Source organism: Plectropomus leopardus, chromosome 12 (assembly GCF_026936395.1).
Source record: "Plectropomus leopardus strain MGB_pleo_1.0 chromosome 12, ASM2693639v1, whole genome shotgun sequence".
In the NCBI taxonomy this organism is placed as follows: Eukaryota; Metazoa; Chordata; class Actinopteri; order Perciformes; family Serranidae; genus Plectropomus; species Plectropomus leopardus.
The window spans coordinates 3220040-3237497 of record NC_142187.1 but is presented as its reverse complement, the minus strand read 5'-3'; the positions used below and the strand labels follow the sequence as shown (position 1 = coordinate 3237497).

The following is a 17458-nucleotide window of genomic DNA, read 5'->3' as shown; positions in this document are numbered from 1 at the left end:
CAACGCCACAATGCAGGTCACAGCCATTACCCTTCCCTTGCCCACGTTATCTCAGGGGGCAACATTCCTTCTCTCCCATGTACCTTGCTTCCAAACAATAGGGAACACTCTCTCTCTCTCTCTCTCTCTCTCTCGCGCTTTTTGAGCACGCAACTTCTCTTTGCATCGGCACTGCCCTTTCCCCGCCGCCACGGCCACGCCACGCCATTCGAGATCTGTGAGACAAACGAGCGGCCACGAGGGACACGGGCGAGGTGACCGCAGGATTTATTTCCGCTTATTTTTTGGCCACGACTGGCCTCCGGCGCCGGAGGCCGCTAGGTCGCATCTGTTTCCGGACGAACGGCACCCGGGCAGGGCGGGCTTCGCTCAAATTGCTTTTTCCACAGGGCCTGAGAAGGGTGCACTGCTCCGGCGGCGCTGCAATACCGGTCGATGCGTGGAGCGAATGGGGCAAGCCCCTTGTTCGCCCCTGCTGCCAAAAATCCGCTTAATATGTTGTCCTCAGATAGAGGACGATCAGATATTAAACTGATAAGAACAGATACTACACTTGATCTTAGCCAAAAGGCCGAGAAGCGATGACCCCAAGCGCTTGCTGCCCAGTGCAACCTCCTGGGCGGGTCTCACTTGTCGTGGTGCCGCTGCTCCATTGGGCACGAGAATGGCTGCTTATGCATGAGAACAGCTGCCTGCACGCCACGCCCGCCTGTGGTGAATCGCCCAGTCTAGGCTTGCTGTTCACAAATGCACAAGGCTCAACCAAATGGCAAAGCCTGTCAAAAATAGGTTCAACTCAGTGGTGTTCCTCTCCACGGAAGTCTTTAGTAAAAGGCGAAAGACTTGTGCGCTATGAAGAGAAACCAGAGCATGTACAGCCCTCCGCACCGGAGCGCCAAAGACCCTCGTGGTCCCAGTCATTACGCCACGGTGAGCCTCGCTTGTGCCGCCTTCCAAATCCCACTGCCATAGTGCATAAAATGTTTACGTCGTCTTTATGTAAAATACATTTGGTAACAAGTCCCACACTCCCCGGGACTGCCACCCCATTGATACGTTTGTCCCTTCACGTGATGCTAAAAGTTTGCTAAAAAGTCTACAGTCCAAGTTTAAAAGAGCGATAGGTCTCCAGTTCTTCGAGTCTGTCTTGTCTTTGTCCTTGTGAAGTAGAGTCACTATCCCTGCTCCACGTTGTCAGTCAGTTTCTCAACATCAAGAGCGGAAACCCGGTCTCTGCGCTTTCAAAACAGCACAACAGCAGAGCGAAAGCTAACATCAAATCCCTTGTTAAATGGCAACGCCACAATGCAGGTCACAGCCATTACCCTTCCCTTGCCCACGTTATCTCAGGGGGCAACACTCCTTCTCTCCCATGTACCTTGCTTCCAAACAATAGGGAACACTCTCTCTCTCTCTCTCTCTCTCTCTCTCTGTCTCTCGCCTGCGCTTTTTGAGCACGCAACTTCTCTTTGCATCGGCACTGCCCCTTTCCCCCGCTCGCCACGGCCACGGCCATTCGAGAACTGTGAGACAAACGAGCGCCACGAGGGACACGGGCGAGGTGACCGCAGGATTTATTTCCGTTTATTTTTTGGCCACGACTCCGGCCTCCGCGCCGGAGGCCGTTGCGTCGCATCTGTTTCCGGACGCAACGGCACCCGGGGCAGGGCGGGGCTTCGTTCAAATTGCTTTTTCCACAGGGCCTGAGAAGGGTGCACCGTTCCCGGCGGCGCTGCAATACCGGGTCGATGCGGAGCGTAATGGGGCAAGCCCCTTGTTCGCCCCTGCTGCCAAAAATCCGCTTAATATGTTGTCCTCAGATAGAGGACGATCAGATATTAAACTGATAAGAACAGATACTACACTTGATCTTAGCCAAAAGGCCGAGAAGCGATGACCCCAAGCGCTTGCTGCCCAGTGCAACCTCCTGGGCGGGTCTCACTTGTCGTGGTGCCGCTGCTCCATTGGGCACGAGAATGGCTGCTTGCGCATGAGAACAGCTGCCTGCACGCCACGCCCGCCTGTGGTGTATCGCTCCGGTCTCGGCTTGCTGTTCACAAATGCACAAGGCTCAACCAAATGGCAAAGCCTGTCAAAAATAGGTTCAACTCAGTGGTGTTCCTCTCCACGGAAGTCTTTAGTAAAAGGCGAAAGACTTGTGCGCTATGAAGAGAAACCAGAGCATGTACAGCCCTCCGCACCGGAGCGCCAAAGACCCTCGTGGTCCCAGTCATTACGCCACGGTGAGCCTCGCTTGTGCCGCCTTCCAAATCCCACTGCCATAGTGCATAAAATGTTTACGCCGTCCGTATGTAAAATACATTTGGTAACAAGTCCCCACTCCCGGACTGCCACCCCATTGATACGCTTTGTCCCTTCACGTGATGCTAAAAGTTTACTAAAAAGTCTACAGTCCAAGTTTAAAAGAGCGATAGGTCTCCAGTTCTTCCAGTCTGTCTTGTCTTTGTCCTTGTGAAGTAGAGTCACTATCCCTGTTTCACGTTGTCAGTCAGTTTCTCAACATCAAGAGCGGAAACCCGGTCTCTGCGCTTTCAAAACAGCACAACAGCAGAGCGAAAGCTAACATCAAATCCCTTTGTTAAATGGCAACGCCACAATGCAGGTCACAGCCATTACCCTTCCCTTGCCCACGTTATCTCAGGGGGCAACATTCCTTCTCCCATGTACCTTGCTTCCAAACAATAGGGAACACTCTCTCTCTCTCTCTCTCTCTCTCTCTCTCTCTCTCTCTCTCGCCTGCGCTTTTTGAGCACGCAACTTCTCTTTGCATCGGCACTGCCCCTTTCCCCGCCGCCACGGCCACGGCCATTCGAGACTGTGAGACAAACGAGCGCCACGAGGGACACGGGCGAGGTGACCGCAGGATTTATTTCCGCTTATTTTTTGGCCACGACTCGGCCTCCGCACCGGAGGCCGCTATGCAGATCTGTTTCCGGACGCAACGGCACCTGGGGCAGGGCGGGCTTCGCTCAAATTGCTTTTTCCACAGGGCCTGAGAAGGGTGCACTGCTCGGCGGCGCTGCAATACCGGTCGATGCGTGGAGCTTAATGGGGCAAGCCCTTGTTCGCCCCTGCTGCCAAAAATCCGCTTAATATGTTGTCCCCAGATAGAGGACGTATCAGATATTAAACTGATAAGAACAGATACTACACTTGATCTTAGCCAAAAGGCCGAGAAGCGATGACCCCAAGCGCTTGCTGCCCAGTGCAACCTCCTGGGGCGGGTCTCACTTGTCGTGGTGCCGCTGCTCCATTGGGCACGAGAATGGCTGCTTGCGCATGAGAACAGCTGCCTGCACGCCACGCCTACCTGTAGTGAATCGCCTCCAGTCTAGGCTTGCTGTTCACAAATGCACAAGGCTCAACCAAATGGCAAAGCCTGTCAAAATAGGTTCAACTCAGTGGTGTTCCTCTCCACGGAAGTCTTTAGTAAAAGGCGAAAGACTTGTGCGCTATGAAGAGAAACCAGAGCATGTACAGCCCTCCGCACCGGAGCGCCAAAGACCCTCGTGGTCCCAGTCATTACGCCACGGTGAGCCTCGCTTGTGCCGCCTTCCAAATCCCACTGCCATAGTGCATAAAATGTTTACGCCGTCTGTATGTAAAATACATTTGGTAACAAGTCCCCACTCCCCGGACTGCCACCCCATTGATACGCTTTGTCCCTTCACGTGATGCTAAAAGTTTACTAAAAAGTCTACAGTCCAAGTTTAAAAGAGCGATAGGTCTCCAGTTCTTCCAGTCTGTCTTGTCTTTGTCCTTGTGAAGTAGAGTCACTATCCCTGCTCTACGTTGTCAGTCAGTTTCTCAACATCAAGAGCGGAAACCCGGTCTCTGCGCTTTCAAAACAGCACAACAGCAGAGCGAAAGCTAACATCAAATCCCTTTGTTAAATGGCAACGCCACAATGCAGGTCACAGCCATTACCCTTCCCTTGCCCACGTTATCTCAGGGGCAACATTCCTTCTCTCCCATGTACCTTGCTTCCAAACAATAGGGAACACTCTCTCTCTCTCTCTCTCTCTCTCTCGCCTGCGCTTTTTGAGCACGCAACTTCTCTTTGCATCGGCACTGCCCCTTTTCCCCCGCTCGCCACGGCCACGGCCATTCGAGACTGTGAGACAAACGAGCGCCACGAGGGACACGGGCGAGGTGACCGCAGGATTTATTTCCGCTTATTTTTTGGCCACGACTCCGGGCCTCTGGCACCGGAGGCCGCTATGTCAAGATCTGTTTCCGGACGAACGGCACCCGGGCAGGGCGGGCTTCGCTCAAATTGCTTTTTCCACAGGGCCTGAGAAGGGTGCACTGCTCGGCGGCGCTGCAATACCGGTCGATGCGTGGAGCTTAATGGGGCAAGCCCTTGTTCGCCCCTGCTGCCAAAAATCCGTTTAATATGTTGTCCCCGGATAGAGGACGTATCAGATATTAAAATGATAAGAACAGATACTACACTTGATCTTAGCCAAAAGGCCGAGAAGCGATGACCCCTAAGCGCTTGCTGCCCAGTGCAACCTCCTGGGGCGGGTCTCACTTGTCGTGGTGCCGCTGCTCCATTGGGCACGAGAATGGCTGCTTGCGCATGAGAACAGCTGCCTGCACGCCACGCCCGCCTGTGGTGAATCGCCCAGTCTCGGCTTGTTGTTCACAAATGCACAAGGCTCAACCAAATGGCAAAGCCTGTCAAAATAGGTTCAACTCAGTGGTGTTCCTCTCCACGGAAGTCTTTAGTAAAAGGCGAAAGACTTGTGCGCTATGAAGAGAAACCAGTGCATGGACAGCCCTCCGCTCCGGAGCGCCAAAGACCCTCGTGGTCCCAGTCATTACGCCACGGTGAGCCTCGCTTGTGCCGCCTTCCAAATCCCACTGCCATAGTGCATAAAATGTTTACGCCGTCCGTATGTAAAATACATTTGGTAACAAGTCCCCACTCCCGGGACTGCCACCCCATTGATACGCTTTGTCCCTTCACGTGATGCTAAAAGTTTACTAAAAAGTCTACAGTCCAAGTTTAAAAGAGCGATAGGTCTCCAGTTCTTCGAGTCTGTCTTGTCTTTGTCCTTGTGAAGTAGAGTCACTATCCCTGCTTCACGTTGTCAGTCAGTTTCTCAACATCAAGAGCGGAAACCCGGTCTCTGCGCTTTCAAAACAGCACAACAGCAGAGCGAAAGCTAACATCAAATCCCTTTGTTAAATGGCAACGCCACAATGCAGGTCACAGCCATTACCCTTCCCTTGCCCACGTTATCTCAGGGGGCAACATTCCTTCTCCCATGTACCTTGCTTCCAAACAATAGGGAACACTCTCTCTCTCTCTCTCTCTCTCTCTCTCTGTCTCTCGCGCGCTTTTTGAGCACGCAACTTCTCTTTGCATCGGCACTGCCCCTTTCCCCCGCTCGCCACGGCCACGGCCACGGCCATTCGAGACTGTGAGACAAACGAGCGGCCACGAGGGACACGGGCGAGGTGACCGCAGGATTTATTTCCGTTTATTTTTTTGGCCACGACTCCGGGCCTCCGGCACCGGAGGCCGCTAAGGCCGCATCTGTTTCCGGACGCAACGGCACCTGGGCAGGGCGGGCTTCGCTCAAATTGCTTTTTCCACAGGGCCTGAGAAGGGTGCACTGCTCCGGCGGCGCTGCAATACCGGTCGATGCGGAGCGAATGGGGCAAGCCCCTTGTTCGCCCCTGCTGCCAAAAATCCGCTTAATATGTTGTCCCCATATAGAGGACGTATCAGATATTAAACTGATAAGAACAGATACTACACTTGATCTTAGCCAAAAGGCCGAGAAGCGATGACCCCCAAGCGCTTGCTGCCCAGTGCAACCTCCTGGGGCGGGTCTCACTTGTCGTGGTGCCGCTGCTCCATTGGGCACGAGAATGGTTGCTTGCGCATGAGAACAGCTGCCTGCACGCCACGCCCGCCTGTAGTGAATCGCCTCCAGTCTCGGCTTGCTGTTCACAAATGCACAAGGCTCAACCAAATGGCAAAGCCTGTCAAAAATAGGTTCAACTCAGTGGTGTTCCTCTCCACGGAAGTCTTTAGTAAAAGGCGAAAGACTTGTGCGCTATGAAGAGAAACCAGAGCATGTACAGCCCTCCGCACCGGAGCGGCCAAAGACCCTCGTGGTCCCAGTCATTACGCTCACGGTGAGCCTCGCTTGTGCCGCCTTCCAAATCCCACTGCCATAGTGCATAAAATGTTTACGTCGTCTGTATGTAAAATACATTTGGTAACAAGTCCCCCACTCCCCGGGACTGCCACCCCATTGATACGTTTGTCCCTTCACGTGATGCTAAAAGTTTACTAAAAAGTCTACAGTCCAAGTTTAAAAGAGCGATAGGTCTCCAGTTCTTCGAGTCTGTCTTGTCTTTGTCCTTGTGAAGTAGAGTCACTATCCCTGCTCTACGTTGTCAGTCAGTTTCTCAACATCAAGAGCGGAAACCCGGGTCTCTGCGGTTTCAAAACAGCACAACAGCAGAGCGAAAGCTAACATCAAATCCCTTGTTAAATGGCAACGCCACAATGCAGGTCACAGCCATTACCCTTCCCTTGCCCACGTTATCTCAGGGGGCAACACTCCTTCTCTCCCATGTACCTTGCTTCCAAACAATAGGGAACACTCTCTCTCTCTCTCTCTCTCTCTCTCTGTCTCTCGCCTGCGCTTTTTGAGCACGCAACTTCTCTTTGCATCGGCACTGCCCCTTTCCCCCGCTCGCCACGGCCACGGCCATTCGAGACTGTGAGACAAACGAGCGGCCACGAGGGACACGGGCGAGGTGACCGCAGGATTTATTTCCGTTTATTTTTTTGGCCACGACTCCGGGCCTCCGGCGCCGGAGGCCGTTGCGTCGCATCTGTTTCCGGACGCAACGGCACCCGGGGCAGGGCGGGGCTTCGTTCAAATTGCTTTTTCCACAGGGCCTGAGAAGGGTGCACCGCTCCGGCGGCGCTGCAATACCGTGTCGATGCTTGGAGCCAATGGCACAAGCCCTTGTTCGCCCCTGCTGCCAAAAATCCGCTTAATATGTTGTCCTTGTATAGAGGACGTATGAGATATTAAACTGATAAGAACAGATACTATACTTGATCTTAGCCAAAAGGCCGAGAAGCGATGACCCCAAGCGCTTGCTGCCCAGTGCAACCTCCTGGGCGGGTCTCACTTGTCGTGGTGCCGCTGCTCCATTGGGCACGAGAATGGCTGCTTGCGCATGAGAACAGCTGCCTGCACGTCACGCCCGCCCGTAGTGAATCGCTCCGGTCTCGGCTTGCTGTTCACAAATGCACAAGGCTCAACCAAATGGCAAAGCCTGTCAAAAATAGGTTCAACTCAGTGGTGTTCCTCTCCACGGAAGTCTTTAGTAAAAGGCGAAAGACTTGTGCGCTATGAAGAGAAACCAGAGCATGTACAGCCCTCCGCACCGGAGCGGCCAAAGACCCTCGTGGTCCCAGTCATTACGCTCACGGTGAGCCTCGCTTGTGCCGCCTTCCAAATCCCACTGCCATAGTGCATAAAATGTTTACGTCGTCCGTATGCGAAATACATTTGGTAACAAGTCCCCACTCCCCGGACTGCCACCCCATTGATACGCTTTGTCCCTTCACGTGATGCTAAAAGTTTACTAAAAAGTCTACAGTCCAAGTTTAAAAGAGCGATAGGTCTCCAGTTCTTCGAGTCTGTCTTGTCTTTGTCCTTGTGAAGTAGAGTCACTATCCCTGCTCTACGTTGTCAGTCAGTTTCTCAACATCAAGAGCGGAAACCCGGTCTCTGCGCTTTCAAAACAGCACAACAGCAGAGCGAAAGCTAACATCAAATCCCTTTGTTAAATGGCAACGCCACAATGCAGGTCACAGCCATTACCCTTCCCTTGCCCACGTTATCTCAGGGGGCAACACTCCTTCTCTCCCATGTACCTTGCTTCCAAACAATAGGGAACACTCTCTCTCTCTCTCTCTCTCTGTCTCTCGCCTGCGCTTTTTGAGCACGCAACTTCTCTTTGCATCGGCACTGCCCCTTTCCCCCGCTCGCCACGGCCACGGCCATTCGAGACTGTGAGACAAACGAGCGGCCACGAGGGACACGGGCGAGGTGACCGCAGGATTTATTTCCGTTTATTTTTTTGGCCACGACTCCGGGCCTCTGGCACCGGAGGCCGCTATGTCAAGATCTGTTTCCGGACGCAACGGCACCCGGGCAGGGCGGGCTTCGCTCAAATTGCTTTTTCCACAGGGCCTGAGAAGGGTGCACCGTTCCCGGCGGCGCTGCAATACCGGGTCGATGCGTGGAGCGAATGGGGCAAGCCCCTTGTTCGGCCCCTGCTGCCAAAAATCCGTTTAATATGTTGTCCCCGTATAGAGGACGTATCAGATATTAAACTGATAAGAACAGATACTACACTTGATCTTAGCCAAAAGGCCGAGAAGCGATGATCCCCAAGCGCTTGCTGCCCAGTGCAACCTCCTGGGCGGGTCTCACTTGTCGTGGTGCCGCTGCTCCATTGGGCACGAGAATGGCTGCTTGCGCATGACAACAGCTGCCTGCACGTCACGCCCGCCCGTAGTGAATCGCTCCGGTCTCGGCTTGCTGTTCACAAATGCACAAGGCTCAACCAAATGGCAAAGCCTGTCAAAAATAGGTTCAACTCAGTGGTGTTCCTCTCCACGGAAGTCTTTAGTAAAAGGCGAAAGACTTGTGCGCTATGAAGAGAAACCAGAGCATGTACAGCCCTCCGCACCGGAGCGGCCAAAGACCCTCGTGGTCCCAGTCATTACGCTCACGGTGAGCCTCGCTTGTGCCGCCTTCCAAATCCCACTGCCATAGTGCATAAAATGTTTACGTCGTCCGTATGCGAAATACATTTGGTAACGAGTCCCCCACTCCCCGGGACTGCCACCCCATTGATACGTTTGTCCCTTCACGTGATGCTAAAAGTTTACTAAAAAGTCTACAGTCCAAGTTTAAAAGAGCGATAGGTCTCCAGTTCTTCGAGTCTGTCTTGTCTTTGTCCTTGTGAAGTAGAGTCACTATCCCTGCTCTACGTTGTCAGTCAGTTTCTCAACATCAAGAGCGGAAACCCGGGTCTCTGCGCTTTCAAAACAGCACAACAGCAGAGCGAAAGCTAACATCAAATCCCTTGTTAAATGGCAACGTCACAATGCAGGTCACAGCCATTACCCTTCCCTTGCCCACGTTATCTCAGGGGGCAACACTCCTTCTCTCCCATGTACCTTGCTTCCAAACAATAGGGAACACTCTCTCTCTCTCTCTCTCTCTCTCTCTCTCTCTGTCTCTCGCCTGCGCTTTTTGAGCACGCAACTTCTCTTTGCATCGGCACTGCCCCTTTCCCCCGCTCGCCACGGCCACGGCCACGGCCATTCGAGACTGTGAGACAAACGAGCGGCCACGAGGGACACGGGCGAGGTGACCGCAGGATTTATTTCCGTTTATTTTTTTGGCCACGACTCCAGGCCCTGTTTCCGGACGCAACGGCACCCGGGGCAGGGCGGGGCTTCGTTCAAATTGCTTTTTCCACAGGGCCTGAGAAGGGTGCACCGTTCCCGGCGGCGCTGCAATACCGGGTCGATGCGTGGAGCGAATGGGGCAAGCCCCTTGTTCGGCCCCTGCTGCCAAAAATCCGTTTAATATGTTGTCCCCGTATAGAGGACGTATCAGATATTAAACTGATAAGAACAGATACTACACTTGATCTTAGCCAAAAGGCCGAGAAGCGATGACCCCAAGCGCTTGCTGCCCAGTGCAACCTCCTGGGCGGGTCTCACTTGTCGTGGTGCCGCTGCCTCCATTGGGCACGAGAATGGCTGCTTGCGCATGAGAACAGCTGCCTGCACGTCACGCCCGCCCGTAGTGAATCGCTCCGGTCTCGGCTTGCTGTTCACAAATGCACAAGGCTCAACCAAATGGCAAAGCCTGTCAAAAATAGGTTCAACTCAGTGGTGTTCCTCTCCACGGAAGTCTTTAGTAAAAGGCGAAAGACTTGTGCGCTATGAAGAGAAACCAGAGCATGTACAGCCCTCCGCACCGGAGCGGCCAAAGACCCTCGTGGTCCCAGTCATTACGCCACGGTGAGCCTCGCTTGTGCCGCCTTCCAAATCCCACTGCCATAGTGCATAAAATGTTTACGCCGTCTCAGATGTAAATACATTTGGTAACGAGTCCCCCACTCCCCGGACTGCCACCCCATTGATACGTTTGTCCCTTCACGTGATGCTAAAAGTTTACTAAAAAGTCTACAGTCCAAGTTTAAAAGAGCGATAGGTCTCCAGTTCTTCGAGTCTGTCTTGTCTTTGTCCTTGTGAAGTAGAGTCACTATCCCTGCTCTACGTTGTCAGTCAGTTTCTCAACATCAAGAGCGGAAACCAGGTCTCTGCGCTTTCAAAACAGCACAACAGCAGAGCGAAAGCTAACATCAAATCCCTTGTTAAATGGCAACGCCACAATGCAGGTCACAGCCATTACCCTTCCCTTGCCCACGTTATCTCAGGGGCACCACTCCTTCTCTCCCATGTACCTTGCTTCCAAACAATAGGGAACACTCTCTCTCTCTCTCTCTCTCTCTCTCTCCTCTCGCGCGCTTTTTGAGCACGCAACTTCTCTTTGCATCGGCACTGCCCTTTCCCCGCCGCCACGGCCACGGCCATGCGAGACTGTGAGACAAACGGGCGGCCACGAGGGACACGGGCGAGGTGACCGCAGGATTTATTTCCGTTTATTTTTTTGGCCACGACTGGGCCTCCGCACCGGAGGCCGCTAAGGCCGCATCTGTTTCCGGACGCAACGGCACCCGGGCAGGGCGGGCTTCGCTCAAATTGCTTTTTCCACAGGGCCTGAGAAGGGTGCACCGCTCGGCGGCGCTGCAATACCGGTCGATGCGTGGAGCGAATGGGGCAAGCCCTTGTTCGCCCCTGCTGCCAAAAATCCGCTTAATATGTTGTCCTCAGATAGAGGACGTATCAGATATTAAACTGATAAGAACAGATACTACACTTGATCTTAGCCAAAAGGCCGAGAAGCGATGACCCCAAGCGCTTGCTGCCCAGTGCAACCTCCTGGGCGGGTCTCACTTGTCGTGGTGCCGCTGCTCCATTGGGCACGAGAATGGCTGCTTGCGCATGAGAACAGCTGCCTGCACGCCACGCCCGCCTGTAGTGAATCGCCCGTCTCGGCTTGCTGTTCACAAATGCACAAGGCTCAACCAAATGGCAAAGCCTGTCAAAAATAGGTTCAACTCAGTGGTGTTCCTCTCCACGGAAGTCTTTAGTAAAAGGCGAAAGACTTGTGCGCTATGAAGAGAAACCAGAGCATGTACAGCCCTCCGCACCGGAGCGCCAAAGACCCTCGTGGTCCCAGTCATTACGCCACGGTGAGCCTCGCTTGTGCCGCCTTCCAAATCCCACTGCCATAGTGCATAAAATGTTTACGCCGTCCGTATGTAAATACATTTGGTAACGAGTCCCCACTCCCGGGACTGCCACCCCATTGATACGCTTTGTCCCTTCACGTGATGCTAAAAGTTTGCTAAAAAGTCTACAGTCCAAGTTTAAAAGAGCGATAGGTCTCCAGTTCTTCGAGTCTGTCTTGTCTTTGTCCTTGTGAAGTAGAGTCACTATCCCTGCTCTGCGTTGTCAGTCAGTTTCTCAACATCAAGAGCGGAAACCCGGGTCTCTGCGTTTTCAAAACAGCACAACAGCAGAGCGAAAGCTAACATCAAATCCCTTGTTAAATGGCAACGTCACAATGCAGGTCACAGCCATTACCCTTCCCTTGCCCACGTTATCTCAGGGGGCAACACTCCTTCTCTCCCATGTACCTTGCTTCCAAACAATAGGGAACGCTCTCTCTCTCTCTCTCTCTCTCTCTCTCTCTCTCTGTCTCTCGCCTGCGCTTTTTGAGCACGCAACTTCTCTTTGCGCTGCCCCTTTCCCCCGCTCGCCACGGCCACGGCCATTCGAGATCAGGAGACAAACGAGCGGCCACGAGGGACACGGGCGAGGTGACCGCAGGATTTATTTCCGCTTATTTTTTGGCCACGACTCCAGGCCTCCGCACCGGAGGCCGCTATGTCAGATCTGTTTCCGGACGAACGGCACCTGGGCAGGGCGGGCTTCGCTCAAATTGCTTTTTCCACAGGGCCTGAGAAGGGTGCACTGCCTCGGCGGGCGCTTGCAATACTGGTCGATGCGTGGAGCGAATGGGGCAAGCCCTTGTTCGGCCCCTGCTGCCAAAAATCCGTTTAATATGTTGTCCCCGTATAGAGGACGTATCAGATATTAAAATGATAAGAACAGATTTTTTTTTTTTTCTTTCGAAAAGTTTTATTAACAAAATCACAGAGACATAACAACACTTTTTCCTTTTTTTTTTTTTAAGACAGTTTTCCTTTAAAACAAGTGAATATAATCTTAAGACAATCCTCTTCAGAGGTAAGACAGATACACTTGTCACTGATTAAAATTTACATAAAAGATTTTAGAGTTGTATATGCCATTTCTGTTGTTTAAAATGAGAAGTGTCTTTTTTTTTTCTTCTTTTTTTTTTTTAAAAAAGGGAGTGCATTCATTAAAATATTTCTCACTGAGTCCATGGTTGTGCAGGAGCGGGGCGGATCCCTACAAATAGGAACTCTCTCCGCTCCCCCAGAACAGTTTGGTCTCTCGATCCTGTTGTGGTGCTCAGAGGAGACCCCCACCCTGTTGCTCCTTCCCGCCTGCCTCACCCGGAGAATCAGGCCGCCGCTGCTTTGACCTTTTCCCGTGGGTCTCCGGCTCCTTCGTCCGAATGGGCACAGAGGCGATTCTTCTTTGCAGCTGTGTCCTAGGCTTGCCGCCTGCAGCTTCGGCCGTTTTGACCGTCGCTGCAGCCATTCGGAGCACAGCCACGGGGGGGATCTGCTTGGGCTTGCTTACCAGCAAGTTCCTGGAGGTCCATCCCACCCAGGCTATGAACCTCTCTGGAAAGCCCATTTTTTGCAGTACCTGGAAGAGATACTCGTGCAAGACCCGATCGAAAGCCTTTTCAAAATCTAAATTGAGGACTACTAGCCGAATATTTCTGTCTCTCGCATAACAGATGGTGTCTCGGATCAGTACGAGGCTGTCAGTGATCTTCCTCCCTGGAATGGCACAGGCTTGATCCGGGTGAATCAAGTCCTCTAAAAACAAAGTCATACGTGATGCTAAAAGTTTACTAAAAAGCTTGCAGTCAAAGTTTAAAAGGGTGATAGGTCTCCAGTTCTTCAGGTCCGTCTTGTCTTTGTCCTTGTGAATTAGAGTCACTATCCCTACTCTAAAGCTGTCGGGAAGCCGATCTAGTCGTTCAAAATCCGTAAAAACAGTGAGCAGGTCAGGTGCTAAAATGTCCCAAAATGTTAGATAAAATTCCAAGGGAAGCCCATCTTCTCCTGGGGACTTCCCTGTTTTAAAACTCTGTATACATTTATTTAACTCTTGGGTACTAAAATCTTGCGTTAAAAGCACACTGTCCTCTATGGTATGTTCTATAAATTTTAAAACTTTGCTTATGGTGTCTTCATCAACGGGCTTTTCATGATATAATTCTTCATAAAAGCGTTCAATTGTTGTTTTAATGTCCTTTGTTGTTTCAGCAGTGCACCCATTTTCTTGACTTAGTTTTAAAATGCTTCCCCTTTTGTTTAAAATTTTCTTAAAAAAATATCTTGTGCACTTTTCACCTTCTTCTATCTCTCTTTCCTTACTCCTTAAAATAACACCTTTGCTTTTAATTTCTGCTAAGACCGACATTTCCGATTTGATTTCTTGTATTTCTGCGTTAAAATCCATCCCTTGTTGGTTCAGTTTAAAATATCTCTGGAGTCGCTTTTGCAGTCCCAACATGCGTCTGTTGTCCTTATCTTTCTTTTTCTTACCTGCCTGTCTAAAGAAAGTCTGGGTCCGACCCTTCACCATTTCCCACATCCAATGTGCATGTGTGTCGTAAAAGTCTTGAAGGGTCTGCCACTCTTGGTACTGCTCCCTGTACTGACTAACTAACTCCCTATCTTCTAAAAGGGAGCAGTTGAGTTTCCACAGACCACTTCCTGATGTCACACCCGAGGGTAGTGAGAGGGTGCAGGAAAGCATAACGTGATCGGAAAAGAAAACAGGGGTCAATCTAGCATCGGTTGGCGGGCAGTCCCTAGATAAAAAGTAGTCTATGCGAGAGGCTCTGGTGCCATCACCACTGAACCAGGTGAAGCCCTCCTCTCTAGGATGCATGGCTTTAAAACAGTCCAACAGTTTAAAATCCCTGCATATGCCCTGTAATAAAACCGATGTTTTATCCATTTTAAAATCTTCCCCTGCTCTTTTCCTATCCTCCCTGTTCAGGATGCAATTAAAATCCCCTCCTACAACTAATGGTGCCCTACCTAGCATGTGGAACTGCAAGTCTTCTAAAAGTTCATACCTGTCATTTTTGTCATTAAAGCCATAAATATTTAAAACGTTAAAATCCCTTCCCATAAAAGTCATATGTGCTAAAAGGGCCCGCCCGTTTCTCACCACTGTGCTGCCCTTCACCGAGACAAGAGGGTTTTTGATTAAAATAGCTACTCCGTCATTTTTGTTTGCGTTTGACCCGCTCCATATTGATATCTTTGGCCATAACTCCTCCCATTCTTTGTAGTGGTTTAAAAACGGTAGGCCGCATTCCTGGATTAAAAACACATCTGACTTAAAGGAACTGAGAAAGGATAAAACAGTTTGGGCTCTAACTCTCGACTTCACGCTTCTCACATTGATGGTTGAGAAGGTGAGAGTCATGAGTATGAAAGTATGAAGTTTTAAAAGACAAAGAGCTGTTACAGTATTAAAATGTCTTTAGAAAGACAGTCAGTCACATTCATGTGAATGAGGCTCTTCCTTCACTCTTATGGGTGTAGAGTGACGGGTTTGAGCTGCATTCCCCTTTCGGACTCGGGGGGTTGGCCTCTCACGCAACCTTTGATTTAGTGCCCTGTCCCGAGGGGTTGATTGCAGAGCTATTGTTAAGAAAGAGACCTCATTGGGTGAATCGGAGGGGAAGACTCTGGGCTCCTCCACAGATGAACTGTCTGAGGGGTACCCAGCTCTTCCCCTCTTCTCTGAGACTATTGGAGAGTCAGAGGACAATTCTGATAGAGGCCTCTTGGCCTGCTGGGCATCGGGGAGGGTGGCATCCTCACTTACACCTTGTGACAAATCATTTTCTTCTTCTGTGTTAGCTCCGCCCACTGCCTGAATTACCCCAACCTCCTCATCACTCTCCTCTGGTGGGGCAACTGCAGGTCCCTCCCCTTCTCCCGCCTCACCTGATCCCTGCTCTCCAATCACAGGATTTGGCGGGAGATTTGAATTTTCCAGCCCAGCTTCTTCAAGTAGCTCCCTAACCGTTTCGTGCTGTCCGTCATTTTGTCCATTTCCGGCTTGTTTTGTCGCTTTCAGTTTGTTGGCAAAGGACTTAGGGCAGTCTCTGAAAAGGTGATTTGTCTCCCCACAGAGATTGCACTTTCTGCCATTGGTGCATTCTTCAAAAGTATGACCAATTTCTCTGCATTTTCCACAAATAATCTGCTTGCAAGCCTCAGCCAGGTGCCCATGCTCACCACACTTGCGGCAGAGCTTGGGCTGGCCCTGGTAATGAATGTAGCCCCTGTTTGTACCCAGAACTATCACAGATGGCAGATGTTTCAGGCCCTGGAAACCTTGAGGGTCCTGCCATTGTTGAATGGGGACCCTCCAGGCACAGTTCCAAATGCCATCTTCATCTCTCACCTTGGTAGCCTGACCTTAACAGTGCAGTATCTACCCAACCACGAACAAATGTCCTCCGCATTCACCGTCTCATTGAACATTCTGACAATTACCGTTTTAGAGGCATTGTCGGTCAGTTTCTCGACATTGATAACACTGATAAGACACTGATAAGACGACACTGATAAGAACAGATATTACACTTGATCTTAGCCAAAAGGCCGAGAAGCGATGACCCCCAAGCGCTTGCTGCCCAGTGCAACCTCCTGGGGCGGGTCTCACTTGTCGTGGTGCCGTCGTCTCCATTGGGCACGAGAATGGCTGCTTGCGCATGAGAACAGCTGCCTGCACGTCACGCCCGCCTGTAGTGAATCGCTTCAGTCTCGGCTTGCTGTTCACAAATGCACAAGGCTCAACCAAATGGCAAAGTCTGTCAAAAATAGGTTCAACTCAGTGGTGTTCCTCTCCACGGAAGTCTTTAGTAAAAGGCGAAAGACTTGTGCGCTATGAAGAGAAACCAGAGCATGTACAGCCCTCCGCACCGGAGCGGCCAAAGACCCTCGTGGTCCCAGTCATTACGCTCACGGTGAGCCTCGCTTGTGCCGCCTTCCAAATCCCACTGCCATAGTGCATAAAATGTTTACGTCGTCCGTATGCGAAATACATTTGGTAACGAGTCCCCCACTCCCCGGGACTGCCACCCCATTGATACGTTTGTCCCTTCACGTGATGCTAAAAGTTTACTAAAAAGTCTACAGTCCAAGTTTAAAAGAGCGATAGGTCTCCAGTTCTTCGAGTCTGTCTTGTCTTTGTCCTTGTGAAGTAGAGTCACTATCCCTGCTCTACGTTGTCAGTCAGTTTCTCAACATCAAGAGCGGAAACCCGGGTCTCTGCGTTTTCAAAACAGCACAACAGCAGAGCGAAAGCTAACATCAAATCCCTTGTTAAATGGCAACGTCACAATGCAGGTCACAGCCATTACCCTTCCCTTGCCCACGTTATCTCAGGGTGCAACACTCCTTCTCTCCCATGTACCTTGCTTCCAAACAATAGGGAACACTCTCTCTCTCTCTCTCTCTCTCTCTCGCCTGCGCTTTTTGAGCACGCAACTTCTCTTTGCATCGGCACTGCCCCTTTCCCCGCCGCCACGGCCACGGCCATTCGAGACTGTGGAGACAAACGAGCGGCCACGAGGGACACGGGCGAGGTGACCGCAGGATTTATTTCCGTTTATTTTTTTGGCCACAACTCCGGGCCTCCGGCACCGGAGGCCGTTGCGTCGCATCTGTTTCCAGACGCAACGGCACCCGGGGCAGGGCGGGGCTTCGTTCAAATTGCTTTTTCCACAGGGCTTGAGAAGGGTGCACCGTTCCCGGCGGCGCTGCAATACCGGGTCGATGCGTGGAGTGAATGGGGCAAGCCCCTTGTTCGGCCCCTGCTGCCAAAACTCCATTTAATATGTTGTCCCAGTATAGAGGACGTATCAGATATTAAACTGATAAGAACAGATTTTTTCTTTCGAAAAGTTTTATTAACAAAATCAGAGACATTACAACACTTTTTTCTTTTTTAAGACAGTTTTCCTTTAAAACAAGTGAATAAAATCTAAAGACAACCCTAAGACAGATACACTTGTCACAGATTAAAATTTACATAAAAGATCTT

At 51.3% G+C, this 17458-nt stretch overlaps 19 non-coding genes and 3 pseudogenes across 19 annotated transcripts; all 22 read right to left on the bottom strand.

Moving 5' to 3' along the window:
- Nucleotides 1-396: 396 nt before the first annotated feature.
- Nucleotides 397-583, bottom strand: LOC148187817 (U2 spliceosomal RNA). The gene has a single exon (XR_015778280.1). It is a non-coding gene; the product is annotated as a U2 spliceosomal RNA (small nuclear RNA).
- A 171-nt stretch (nucleotides 584-754) lies between these two features.
- Nucleotides 755-872, bottom strand: LOC121938636 (U5 spliceosomal RNA). The gene has a single exon (XR_006105331.2). It is a non-coding gene; the product is annotated as a U5 spliceosomal RNA (small nuclear RNA).
- An 835-nt stretch (nucleotides 873-1707) lies between these two features.
- Nucleotides 1708-1895, bottom strand: LOC148187816 (U2 spliceosomal RNA). Its single transcript, XR_015778279.1, has one exon. It is a non-coding gene; the product is annotated as a U2 spliceosomal RNA (small nuclear RNA).
- A 172-nt stretch (nucleotides 1896-2067) lies between these two features.
- Nucleotides 2068-2185, bottom strand: LOC121938637 (U5 spliceosomal RNA). The gene has a single exon (XR_006105332.2). It is a non-coding gene; the product is annotated as a U5 spliceosomal RNA (small nuclear RNA).
- Nucleotides 2186-3017: 832 nt separating this feature from the next.
- LOC148187815 (U2 spliceosomal RNA) lies at nucleotides 3018-3204 on the bottom strand. The gene has a single exon (XR_015778294.1). It is a non-coding gene; the product is annotated as a U2 spliceosomal RNA (small nuclear RNA).
- Nucleotides 3205-3380: 176 nt separating this feature from the next.
- LOC148187814 (U5 spliceosomal RNA) lies at nucleotides 3381-3495 on the bottom strand. The gene has a single exon (XR_015778255.1). It is a non-coding gene; the product is annotated as a U5 spliceosomal RNA (small nuclear RNA).
- Nucleotides 3496-4319: 824 nt separating this feature from the next.
- Nucleotides 4320-4506, bottom strand: LOC148187813 (U2 spliceosomal RNA). Its single transcript, XR_015778309.1, has one exon. It is a non-coding gene; the product is annotated as a U2 spliceosomal RNA (small nuclear RNA).
- Nucleotides 4507-4681: 175 nt separating this feature from the next.
- LOC148187812 (U5 spliceosomal RNA) lies at nucleotides 4682-4796 on the bottom strand. The gene has a single exon (XR_015778259.1). It is a non-coding gene; the product is annotated as a U5 spliceosomal RNA (small nuclear RNA).
- An 839-nt stretch (nucleotides 4797-5635) lies between these two features.
- LOC148187811 (U2 spliceosomal RNA) lies at nucleotides 5636-5821 on the bottom strand. The gene has a single exon (XR_015778286.1). It is a non-coding gene; the product is annotated as a U2 spliceosomal RNA (small nuclear RNA).
- Nucleotides 5822-5996: 175 nt separating this feature from the next.
- LOC121938628 (U5 spliceosomal RNA) lies at nucleotides 5997-6114 on the bottom strand. Its single transcript, XR_006105323.1, has one exon. It is a non-coding gene; the product is annotated as a U5 spliceosomal RNA (small nuclear RNA).
- Nucleotides 6115-6953: 839 nt separating this feature from the next.
- On the bottom strand, nucleotides 6954-7141 carry LOC148187810 (U2 spliceosomal RNA). The gene has a single exon (XR_015778313.1). It is a non-coding gene; the product is annotated as a U2 spliceosomal RNA (small nuclear RNA).
- Nucleotides 7142-7313: 172 nt separating this feature from the next.
- LOC121938627 (U5 spliceosomal RNA) lies at nucleotides 7314-7431 on the bottom strand. The gene has a single exon (XR_006105322.1). It is a non-coding gene; the product is annotated as a U5 spliceosomal RNA (small nuclear RNA).
- Nucleotides 7432-8262: 831 nt separating this feature from the next.
- Nucleotides 8263-8453, bottom strand: LOC148187809 (U2 spliceosomal RNA). The gene has a single exon (XR_015778266.1). It is a non-coding gene; the product is annotated as a U2 spliceosomal RNA (small nuclear RNA).
- A 173-nt stretch (nucleotides 8454-8626) lies between these two features.
- Nucleotides 8627-8744, bottom strand: LOC148187808 (U5 spliceosomal RNA). Its single transcript, XR_015778257.1, has one exon. It is a non-coding gene; the product is annotated as a U5 spliceosomal RNA (small nuclear RNA).
- An 823-nt stretch (nucleotides 8745-9567) lies between these two features.
- On the bottom strand, nucleotides 9568-9758 carry LOC121939175 (U2 spliceosomal RNA). Its single transcript, XR_015778265.1, has one exon. It is a non-coding gene; the product is annotated as a U2 spliceosomal RNA (small nuclear RNA).
- A 173-nt stretch (nucleotides 9759-9931) lies between these two features.
- LOC148187807 (U5 spliceosomal RNA) lies at nucleotides 9932-10049 on the bottom strand. Its single transcript, XR_015778346.1, has one exon. It is a non-coding gene; the product is annotated as a U5 spliceosomal RNA (small nuclear RNA).
- An 825-nt stretch (nucleotides 10050-10874) lies between these two features.
- On the bottom strand, nucleotides 10875-11060 carry LOC148187806 (U2 spliceosomal RNA). Its single transcript, XR_015778276.1, has one exon. It is a non-coding gene; the product is annotated as a U2 spliceosomal RNA (small nuclear RNA).
- A 170-nt stretch (nucleotides 11061-11230) lies between these two features.
- Nucleotides 11231-11348, bottom strand: LOC121938633 (U5 spliceosomal RNA). The gene has a single exon (XR_006105328.2). It is a non-coding gene; the product is annotated as a U5 spliceosomal RNA (small nuclear RNA).
- Nucleotides 11349-12180: 832 nt separating this feature from the next.
- Nucleotides 12181-12360, bottom strand: LOC121938626 (U2 spliceosomal RNA; annotated as a pseudogene).
- A 3560-nt stretch (nucleotides 12361-15920) lies between these two features.
- LOC121939153 (U2 spliceosomal RNA) lies at nucleotides 15921-16026 on the bottom strand (annotated as a pseudogene).
- Nucleotides 16027-16206: 180 nt separating this feature from the next.
- LOC121939125 (U5 spliceosomal RNA) lies at nucleotides 16207-16319 on the bottom strand. Its single transcript, XR_006105410.2, has one exon. It is a non-coding gene; the product is annotated as a U5 spliceosomal RNA (small nuclear RNA).
- Nucleotides 16320-17149: 830 nt separating this feature from the next.
- LOC148187805 (U2 spliceosomal RNA) lies at nucleotides 17150-17323 on the bottom strand (annotated as a pseudogene).
- Between the last annotated feature and the right edge of the window lie 135 nt (nucleotides 17324-17458).